The sequence below is a fragment of the Astatotilapia calliptera genome, chromosome 2 (assembly GCF_964374335.1).
Source record: "Astatotilapia calliptera chromosome 2, fAstCal68.1, whole genome shotgun sequence".
In the NCBI taxonomy this organism is placed as follows: Eukaryota; Metazoa; Chordata; class Actinopteri; order Cichliformes; family Cichlidae; genus Astatotilapia; species Astatotilapia calliptera.
The window spans coordinates 27,060,627-27,069,446 of record NC_137423.1 but is presented as its reverse complement, the minus strand read 5'-3'; the positions used below and the strand labels follow the sequence as shown (position 1 = coordinate 27,069,446).

The 8,820-nt window shown below is 42.9% G+C and overlaps 1 long non-coding RNA gene across 1 annotated transcript; it reads right to left on the bottom strand.

Moving 5' to 3' along the window:
- Positions 1–6,176: 6,176 nt before the first annotated feature.
- Positions 6,177–7,153, bottom strand: LOC113029281 (uncharacterized). The gene is made up of 3 exons (XR_003273379.2): positions 7,061–7,153; positions 6,719–6,850; positions 6,177–6,416 (listed from the first exon to the last, which is right to left on the bottom strand). It is a non-coding gene; the product is annotated as an uncharacterized LOC113029281 (long non-coding RNA).
- Positions 7,154–8,820: the final 1,667 nt, after the last annotated feature.

Sequence of the window (8,820 nt, the reverse complement as noted above, 5' to 3'; positions counted from 1 at the left end):
CAAAACAGCGTGTGATGTGTACAGGCCCACTTCCAGCCGGTCCTCTTTGCATAACAGTGAGCTTCGAAGCCTGTGCTTCTCTTGGTCTATTCTTCAGTGAGTCAATGCGTATGTTCATGTGCAAGATTTGTGTGTGAGCCTGTGTAAGTAATCAGTGCATTCAAGTTAACCAGCCCTTTGCAACATAGAAGAGCGTGTAACAGAAGTGTTTTTCTTCATCAATACTTCTCTGATGTCTTTCTGATGCTTTACCCTGAGTGGAAAAAATGAGGCCCAACACATGAGAAGCCAGTGCCAACTACCCCGTCGCTCAGCCTTTAGTTTAGTGGGGTCGTTGCAGCCATGCAGCAAGTGTTAGTCCTTCGCCATCTCTCCCTCTTAATCTCTCTTTGAAGTCTCAGGGGGTTATGTAAAGGTGAAGGCTTTTAGCTGCCCACTCCCCTACTGTATACACGTATGCATTATAGATGAAGTGTTGACACGAAACCTAAATAATGAGAGGTGCAGACACAGAGATAAAAGCACAAAAAATGCTTTACAGTACTTTAGGAATGGTGATTTCTTTCTATCTATAGACCTCTGTTGCAGTTTTTCACACTTCAGAAATTAATCCGGATGTCAAGAAATCAATACGCACGCACGCATGCACCAGATGCCCTAGTTATTAAGTGTGCAAAAGTGGCAGTAAAACTGTTCCATGTGAAACTATTGATATCGCCGTATGGGGTCTTAGTGTTATTCTGCCTCTGGTGAGTCTGGTCTCCCTCCTGGGGTCCTGGCAATTTCCATGGCGAAGTAAATAGGTCAGTGTGACTATGGCTCTGCGGGAGTACTAAACACGTGCACAGACATGGCGTGCCTATGTGTGCATGAGAAAACTGCACGTGGATACACACACCTGGGTCAGAGCCCATTTGGTTTGGGGAGGTACTTCTAATCAAACCCAGCTTTCCTTAGATCCTTCTTGGTTATCCAGCTGCACTCAGATCACGTGCAGTGACCGCAGTCTCTGGCTTTGGTCAGGCCTCTTGATAAGGAGAGACAGAAAAAGACAGACAGCACACATACATTGTGACTGTCTACCTCCCTTTTCCTTAATTATTTTTCACATAAACACATGTGTGCAGGCATGACCTCTTACACTACATTGCTGCTTCATACATGAGACCTTAGACTGTATTCATCCCCACTCATAGATAATAACAGAAGACACAAAGAGAGGCTTACACACACACATACACACACACTGCTGCACAGTGTAACTTTAAAGGTTCACAGACAGGCCGTTAGACAATGATACAAACATCATGGAGACAGAAAGAAAAGAGGCTGTGTGAGTCAAGCTTGTGGGGAAAGAAAAGCATGCAATGACGAGAGATCTGTGGAAGCTTTCACTTTCTTTCTTTTTTTTAAAGTTTTCCTCTTTTTGCCAAAGCAAACACATCTGTGTTTTACTCTGTAGACTGATTTTGCAGAAACTGCTATGAACTGACTAACAGACAAGAGGTGTGACTGAACCCCGTAATTCCCTTTGTTAGATTGTGCACACTGGCTATGTACTTTTGATGCATTTTTAGCATTAGGTAGAACGAGGCTTTTAGATGTGCCTGTGTGTGTATTTAAATTAAACTCAGCAGAGTGGAATGGAAGGGGAGACTAAGGTGCTTGTGGTCAGATGTCCTTGGGGTGTATATGGGGGTGGGAGGGTCAACTTTGTTAGTCTTTGCACATCTGGCCACTAGAGCCACTTCCGACTCCAATTAGGATTTCCTGAGACTCAATAAAGGGGATTATTGGCCTGAAAAAACACTCGGACAGACTCTCCCACCCTCCGTTGCCTTCCTGCCTCAGCTGCTATGGTCATTGCGCTAGTCAGAAATACAGTCGCACTCCACTAACAGTTCACAATGGCACGGTGACATACAGCGACATAGACAAATCAGTCCTTTTCTTCCCCTTCTTTTCTTCTTATCCCTCTTTCTGTTTTTTACGAGATGTAGTAAGACCTTTATATTTGATCGCTGCTTTACAGTCTTCTCATGTATAAAACAAGTCAAGCGCTTCATAAATGTCATTGAAGGAATGGAAAATAAATTTCTCCCTAACTGGTTTCATGAGATACCCGCAAGAGTCTGGATACACTAAGCTGTGGTCAAAGCCCCGCAGCAGAGTGCAGGGGAGTTGGGGTGCAGTGATAGGGGGTCCCGAGCAGCTGCTTGTGTGGCAAGAGTGATCACACAGTTAATATTCAAAGGGCTGAGTCTGTCGTAAAGAAGCCACTAAATAGAGGTTGACAAAGCGCGTCGGACAAACAAAGACTTCGCCTTAAGTAGGCTGTGTATATAGCATGAAGGGCAATGAACGGATGAGTTTTGCCGGGGTGGTCATGTATGGAGTCTATAGTGAGTTTCAAAGCAGGGCCCCCTGCTCTTCATCCACCACCATCACAGTTAACTCCAAACTCAACAAACACAGTGCTCTGACTCTAATTATCATTATTATTATTAGAAGTAGTAGTAGTAGTAGTAGTAGTAGTTGTTGTTGTATTTTTAGAAGACTAAATCACTGTGTTTTGTTTGTTCATGCATGAGCTTTTACTTTGCCTTTGTTTGCAAAAACCACCCAACATTCAGACAAATTCTACATTCTTTCCTTTGGTTTCCATTGGAGTATCAGTTGTAGTGTGTACGTGCTTGATGTGGAGTAAAGCCTGGCAAATTCTCTTCTACATCACCACACATGCACAAACCATGCATGTACACAGACATACACACAGACAGTCACTTCAACTATCTAAACCTAATTATTCCCCCCACCCCGTCTCTCTGTGCCAACCAGTGATGTCACCCATTAAGAGAAACTGGGGCTGTTGGCTTGGTCCCTGAGGGCGGCCATGCAGGAGGAGAGGAGAGGATGAACCCCAAGAGTTTGGCTGGATCTTGTATTGGGGTTGCAGGGATTAACCAGTCTGCTTTGCTGCTGAACCCGCACAACCCAGCCTCCTACTTTCTGCTTCTTCACTGTCTCTAAAAGACATTTAACCAACGCATTTAAAAGCTGAAAAGAAAACATGGAGGAGCTATGAGGGCCAGGTCCCAGGGGGACTCCCTCTGGGATTAACCTAGCTGCTACTCTGTTCCCATCATTTCAAATGGCATTCACTGGGCCTGTACTGAAGCCTATTCATCCTGTCTAAATTGTTGCATAACAATGCGTCCTGCCTTTTCCTGCAGTGCCGGAGTTGTTAGTAAAATAAGGGACCCTTGGGCCCCAGAACTGCTGAGCCAAGGCCCAGTTTCTTGTGTTGTGGGGGGAACCTTTGGAGCCTGGAGCTGTTGTGTGAGTGACTGGACATTTGGGGCACACGTCATAAAAGGGGGAGGTTTAATGAGTGGAATGCTAATTGTGCTCTCGCTTAAAGAAATTGCTCATCATTTCAGGGAACTCACTGAGTTGCTTTCCGGATAGATTATAAGTTCTATCCCACCCTGATATCATTCTCTTTCTGTGCAAGGTCTGGAGCACACACTGGTTCAAGAGCTCAGATATCTGAAGTGAGCTTGAATTGAGGTGCTTTGTGCACCTGATTAGTGCAATTCTGGGTCCCTTCCACCAGGAAACAAATCAGAAATGAGCTTGAATAATAAAACAGCAGTGTGTGTATTTATTGTACAGATTAAACAAACAAAGTTTAATAAGTCGGCTTAAGAGGTGATTTAGAGGAGATTGGGGGCAGATTTTCCTATTTTCAGACAGAGGTAGATTAGCTATTGCCCCCGTTTTTCTGTTTCTAGCCTTATGCTGCTGTTGGGATAAGGTAGAGACATAAAAAAACGATGAAGGAGACATGGAAGTGCAAAAAACGGCATCTCCTTAAACTGTCACTCAAGCCTGCTTTCAAAGTATAATATAAAAGTTGGACAGTGACAATGATGCCGCCCATTGGTTTGAGCATTTTTGCTTTCATCATGCTGGTGATTTGAAATCTTATGTAACAACCAGGGAGTCAATATCAATGTGAAACTGCATGCTCATTGGCTAAAGATTTGCTAATCACACGTTGTTAGCCAGTGATCATACACCGAGTAATTCGCGTTTTTGAACCTGACATTGACTAAATTTTACAAAATGTATTTAATGTTTTATTCAGCATAACCCGAAATGTGCGACTGAGCCCATTAACTCATCCAATAAGTGTCTACAGGGCTTAGGGCAGAGGGCAGTTTTCCTGTGGACTTCGAAAGGACTAAAGTCTTTTTTGCTATCGCAGATGTCGCCCCCTGGTGGCCATTAAAGATGATGGGCTGTCTATCCCCATATCCTCATCCTAAAAAGAAAAACGTTATACCAGAAAAAGTACATTGTTTTTCTTCATTGCTAATTTCTCCCCTTTGTGGCAGTTCTAGGGCATAATTAGAATTTTTCCATTGAAATTTGCCCACTCAGACTGACTGAAGCAACTATGCCTCATGCTGCTAAGTTGACCACTGGACTGGCTCAACCATTTTTATGCTTTTTTTTTCTTTTAAATTACATTAAATAAATGCTAGGGCTGTCTTTGTGGCTGATTACACTAACCTCCCATCTGAGAAATCTATGTACAAAGAATAATTCTAGCAATTTCTGTTATATCTTAATAACTCATCGGCGTGATGCAACCCATGGACAAAACTTGCAAGTTGCCAAAATTTCCAACTATTCCTTCAAGAATTGTTGATAGGATTAAGTTCTCTCTGACATGAAGGCCTGGCTCATCTGGTCATTTTAACCCTGGCAAAATCTACCATTATCATGTTCAGTCTTAGTTAATTGTGCTCTTGAAAAAAACAAGACGGTCTCAAATGCATTAGTGGGGAGGAACACAATAAACTTAATGTGATTCAGATTAATGGGCAGGCAGCATGGGGTTATTCTGCTCTTTGGAAATCACGTGCAAACTCTCTCTCCCTTCCTTCCTCTCTCCCTCTCCAACACATGGAGATCTGGCATGTTTGGCAGCAGTAGAAAAGAGAGCAAACAAAGGGATGAGTGACCAATGCAGTGGCGATGGCCAACTGAGTTATTTGGTCAAAACCCAGTAAAATGGAAGGACAGACTGTTGCTAGGCTGTGTTGTGAGGAAGAGAGAGCACTCTGGCTGAGCTCATTGAAAAGAACCAGCCCTCTGTTTACTCACACAGATATACCACTTTAGAAGCACTGCGATTACCACCAATTAGTATTATTGCCCACTATTACCTCTTATCACCATCTTTGAGCCTTCATTAGCCACTCAACTTGCGGAAAGAGATCTAATGGCTTTGAAGAAGGTACAGGGGAATCTAAACAGCATGAGTGAAGAGTGGAACAGTAACATTTTACATTGAAATTTACTATTGGGTAAGTATCTGGAAATGCACGGCCTCTTTGCTGAAAACTCACTGTTTTTGCAGTTACATAACATCCATTGTTACTCACTCAAACATAACACCCTCCACACCCTTTTCGAACTGCCTCCAATATTATCCCAATTCAAACAGCTCAGTTTGTATTGTTGTGTTTGTGTGCACTCTATACTTGACTTCACTGCTTTAGAAAATGTGAAAGTGGTTCGCTTTAACGTATTCTCCAGTCAAAGGCTTGAACAACATGTCAACAGAAAGACCTCTCTGTCTTTAACAAACAACGGCTTACACACCAAACCACATAAAACTCATTCCTATATACTGCTCGCACACTTCTCACTGCAGTGGATTGTAAACATAAATTGTCAAAACCTGAGGATCCACAGGGAAATACCAAGCCATGAGGGCCACATTCATTTTAAGAGTGGACAGCTTTGGCTTTTGCACGGCTGTGAAATATGAACGTTCATTTTTCAATATGACAAAGAACCAAAACTGCTACTTGTTCAGAAAATAGTGAACCACCTCTAACAAATGACAAAGTGAATATCCTTGGTGGCAAGTCTTGTGCATGTAAAGGTTGATGCAGTGTGTCATGGAGATTCAAAATGATCCAAAAGCATTTTCCATAATGATGAACACTTGTTTTTCCACATATACAATATAGCAGCCTTTGATACTTCCTTGATACATTACATTTGCTACTAAAAATAGCAAAGAATATTAGCTGTTGTTTGATTTCGGTGTCTGGCTGAAGCACCGTCCTCATCCTTACGGGAAAATACTGCAGTGAGTATGTGCCTCTGAAAAAAAGTGAGAGAATGCCAGAAATGATTGAAAATCAGTTGAAGTTATCAGCTGTAAATCACTGCTATGTACACAAGAGAAGTATTGCCCACCCCAGAAAAAAGGTTAGAAAAACAGATCCATGTATCGCTCACGTGTACACCGCTGAGGCCTCCCTCTGTGTTGTGAAAACTCAGAGCGGGGCCTCCGAAGTAAGAAAGACTCAAAGGATTATCCCGGGCTCGGCCTAAACAAGATATAGAAAAAGGATGAAGCAAAGCAGAGGGGGGTAAAACAAGGAATACATTAAAATATGTGTGTTGAATCCCTAGAGGCCAATGTCTTGTTTGAAGAGCCCTCAGGTTAAGGTTAGAGGTCGCAGGTTAGGTTCAGAGGTTATCAGAAGCTGTTTGGGGTTAACTATAGCTGTCTGTGTAGAAGAGCACTCTGTGGTTAAAGCGATTAACCCACCGAAGGTATTCAGGGGTTAAAACTTGAGTGCAGGCCCATATCGACCCAGCAGACATAAACAGAGTGTATGCTACACACCAGCAGGCTCGCTGGGGATAGTGTCCCTGGACTCTCTGGGTGTGGCTGAATCCAGAGCTGGCATGTGAGAGGAAATCAGTGGGGAGTGGAGGTGTTGAACCCTGTCATCCTGTTGTTTCTGGTCACACCTGTCTGTTGGTAGTAAAGATTGTAAAGAATCAACAGGAGATGTTGTGTCTGTTTATGGTGAGAGCAGTGAAACGTAGCAAAGAGGAACCTTTTTTAATGATATAGTTTAACCAAAGTATGACATGGAAACAACTCATCTTTGAACAGCCTGGGGGCTTTGAAGAGTCCATAGAGCTACAAGAGACACTGCAATCTAGACAGACACACACTTACGTGAACAATGATGGCAAGGCTGTTATTTAACGCCTCCCTCATTCGGCCGGGGGATTCACTAGAGTGCTTTCCTAATGGTCTTCCAACCGTGGCCTGAGCAAAAGGTATAGAGGAGGAGAGTGAGGCAATAAATTTAGAGACAGCTTGATTCTTCTCTTTGGCTTAGCTCCAGTCACAACTTTTTTTTTTTCTTTGTGTTAGAAAAGTCTGGACCATGTTCACATTGCACTTGAATGGAGCTCAAGCTTGTTGTCAGATAGCCTTTTTCAGGGCCTCTACACGTTACACTCCACTCATAGCAAATCTGTCCATGTAAAACATCCCTCTTAGCTTGGTCTTGGCATCATCACTGTTTTTGTCCTCATTGAGAGCCCCACAGTTAATTCTGTGTATCACAGCCTGATCTCATTCAGCTCCAGTAACTCGGTGAGGAGTCCCATCTCAGACATGGCAGCGATAATGTCCACTTCTTGTAATCAAGCATGAACAAAGCACGCCTGATTACTTCCATACAGTAGAGCACAGTGACAATATAAGCATCAAAGTAGAGGAGGGTGCCACTTATATGGCATGTCAGGGCTGTAGCCTGGGCACAGATCTGGGCATGAAGTGGCTCTTTTAATGTGTGTGCTCTCTGAACAGTGACTGACATGGAAATTGCTTTGAAGTGCAGTTTGGTGAGCCCTCACAGATCTCACAAACACGCCCTCATACTTAAACTACCTAACTGGTTGATCATCACTGACCTACTCTATGTGTCTGCAGAAACAACATACACAGTGTAAGAACTTCTAATGCCTGATTTAGACCTCTGCAGGAAATCCACTGGAAACCCCTTTTAACCCTGTGGCATAACCCTCCACGTCATTCAGTTGTTGTGGGCTGCGTCAACCCAACTTATAGTTCCATTTCTCAGGAGGTGCATGTCAGGTTACGTGGACAGCAGAGGGTTCAGAGGGGTTTGTGGTTATGTCAGATGTTACGGCATAGAAGCCTAAATCAGGTAGATATACATTCAGAGGTAGTTTGAGGGAAGACTGCTTTTAGGCCTAGCTCACTATTTAATTACTTTTGTTTTCAGGTAGATTTTTGGTTTGCAGTGTTAGCCCCTTAATGCTTAGTGTATAGAATAGAACAGAATAGCCCTTTACTGTCAGTATACATGTACAATGAAACTGTGGGTGCTCCACACCAACTGTGCAAGAATAAAGTATAAATAGTAGGACAATAGGAATAAATAACAAACAAGATCATACTTGAAATTTTTTGATTTTTGAAATTTCTGCATCATCAATGTAATTTTTCCCCCCTGAAAAACCTGAATAAACTAAAAAAAAAGCCAGATGTAGCAAATATGACACAAATAAAAACTCATATGCAAAATCAATATTTAATTGCTTTTTTTAGGCGCTAAAGGGTCAAAGGGTTACCCACATTAACTTCTTGTCTTGCCAACATGGCGATGAGTCCTGCCCTCATGCCTTTCAGAAATATTTTACATGCATTCTCCTATTTAGCACAAGAGGCTGTCTGTGTAAACAGCGGCCTTTTCAGTGCTCTTCAAAAGAAATCGACCACCGTGTTGTTTTTCAGGGTCAGACTGGCTCTCACACGGAGAAACACGGAGGACTTTAATTTTCTCTGATCAAAGTGAGCTGTATAGAGGAAAGGCTTAAACGAGGAATCGAAATGACGTGTTTGAGTCTCAGCTTTAATTCTTGGCCAATTTTCCCACCAGGTGCACTTGGGGAGGGGGGGGG